The sequence below is a fragment of the Cicer arietinum genome, chromosome 2 (assembly GCF_000331145.2).
Source record: "Cicer arietinum cultivar CDC Frontier isolate Library 1 chromosome 2, Cicar.CDCFrontier_v2.0, whole genome shotgun sequence".
NCBI lineage: Eukaryota > Viridiplantae > Streptophyta > Magnoliopsida > Fabales > Fabaceae > Cicer > Cicer arietinum.
The window spans coordinates 24,756,122-24,758,578 of NC_021161.2; the positions used below are offsets into that span (position 1 = coordinate 24,756,122).

The window sequence follows — 2,457 nt, forward strand, 5'->3', positions numbered from 1 at the left end:
AAGATAAATTATTATCTAAGACAAATTATCTAAGATAAATCACTCAAGGAAAATCAATAAGTTTCACTATAACATCAAATCGTCTAGGAGAAATTATCACCACACACTATAACTCCCTGAACCCAAATTGAAATAAAAAGGTAAAATGCACTAGTTTTAAAGAGATTCACAGCGGTTCCAAAATAGAGTGTATATATATATATATATATATATATATATATATTTTAAAAAAAATACTTTAAGGTTCAAGACGTCACATTCACGCTTACACAAAATGCTTGCATAAAAATTTTCAATAAAAAAAATTCTTAATATCGAATATAGTTGATGTTCATTAAATAAATACTTTTGATATAAAAGCAAGTTCTAAACTTAGAGACAATTAATTTCTACCTCTGAATAACCGATAAAATAACACAATTGATCAATCAAATTTACAAAAATCTAAATTGTTCATAACTCAACAAAATACGAAAAATTACTCCCACCCAATATCACCTATTCAGAGCGTGGATCCCCAATCGATAACCTGAAATAACTGCGCTCTCGCAAGCGCCAAACACAAGCAACGAGGGGTGAGCTTCGAAAACATGTAATAGTATAAAATAACTGAGAAGAACACGTAAAAAAAATATTAAACACCGTATCATATCAAATCACAACCAACAAGAATAATCAAGGTAAAACATTGATACAATCCACAACATCAAGTAAGTAAATACACAAATCAAGTAATGTTATGCATGCTCTTATACTCTAGACTCCTCCTCTTTCTTTGGTACCATTCTAACTCTGAAGTACTTGGTTAGGAGGCTCGATACTATGCCACCATGCAAGTGGACGGACAATTCAAATTGGCCATGTCCTCATAGATCCCTCAACTCAACCCGAGACACATATACGTGACATTCGAGGTAAACGTGTGTTGCGTGGTAGCTCCCGACATTTGGAGTGCTACCTCCAAGTCACCTAGGAATTCCCCACCCGGATACCTCCAAGGTCTAACAATCTTGCCTTAAGGCTCAACAGTAGACCGCCACGATCAGGCTCATTCAGTTGTACTTCCCCATAATCACTAGGCTTGTCAGGCCCTACCTATATGATGACCAAATAATCTCCACTTCAAAAATTATCAACAACTAATTTCTCCCCTCGTTGTCCTAAGTTACTTACTCCATTAAGAGAACCGTCATTGGCACGGGTCGAATTCGTCACTATTCAATTAAACACAATACGCATTTCATGATATTCATCAGGGTGGTAATATCACAAGTCAGGGAGCACACATCGTCATTGCAGATTTCCATAGTCATACATTACATTCAGAATTTATCATCATGATACGTCATCTCAAACAATAAAGGGTCTACACTCACATATAATAATAATACTAGACCATTCACACACACCACATCAATTGCAAGGCAAATAATTACAATTCATCACAATTTATATCATATATCAGTATCAAGGATAGATATAAACAAAGCACAGAATGAATCAAATACACAATTCTACAATAATTCAACTATCACACGATCTTCAAAAATCAAATCAAACAACATCCTATAAAAGTTTCTAATTCATATTTTAACCTCACAAAATTCAAGTTTGCTCATTAGTCAATTATTACTCAAAGGGCTTCTGCCATACGTAGCGAGCCCCGAATGAATTGTGGAAAATACGGTATTCCCGTTCATCTCACTTAATTTATACTCATGCATTCGAACTCACTCTCACCCCATACCTCAATTTGACGCTTTCATAAGATAGAAGGACCATAATGATTTTCAGCAACCACGAGATGTCGACAACACGTCCAAACGAGTCCAAAAGCATCGACGAATTTGCAGAGTCAATGAAACGTGGCTGATAATTTTCCCGAGGCATAAAAATCAGCATTATATAATTAATAAAAATATTAGGCGAAGAAACATATTCAAAACTTCGTGAAACATGTTATTAGAAAAGGTCTCACCGACGTACTGGGGCGCCGACAGGGTCCGGCATCAACTTCACCGAAACACACAAATGAGTAGTGCTTCTTGAAGGTTTCGACGAGAGGAATCCAAAAACGATGTCAGTTTTTCAAGATGATGAACGTGTTGGCCGGAGTTTGGCAACACAGCCGCGACGAGGGTGAAAACCCATTTTTTTTAAGTATAACGATTGGCAATTTCAAGCATAGGTAATGGAAGAGGGTGTTTTGTGGAGTCCAAATATGGTCTCAGTTTTCATTGGGGATAGTCGTGGTGGCCGGAATCTTGATCAAAAGGTGGAGGTGTGATTTTTGACAAAGAGGAATAGGGCGTTTAAGTTTGCGATTCAAGTTGGAAATGAAAGAGAAGATCACAACGATCACAAATGTGGTCTCGGTTTTACACAAAACTTGGTATAATGGTTATAATTGAAGAGAGAAGGTCAAGAAGATATAAGAATGGAGGCGGAGGATAGTCT

At 36.5% G+C, this 2,457-nt stretch overlaps 1 long non-coding RNA gene across 1 annotated transcript; it reads right to left on the reverse strand.

Moving 5' to 3' along the window:
- Positions 1–296: 296 nt before the first annotated feature.
- Positions 297–2,448, reverse strand: LOC113788232 (uncharacterized). The gene is made up of 3 exons (XR_003474740.2): positions 1,979–2,448; positions 1,748–1,869; positions 297–538 (listed from the first exon to the last, which is right to left on the reverse strand). It is a non-coding gene; the product is annotated as an uncharacterized lncRNA (long non-coding RNA).
- Positions 2,449–2,457: the final 9 nt, after the last annotated feature.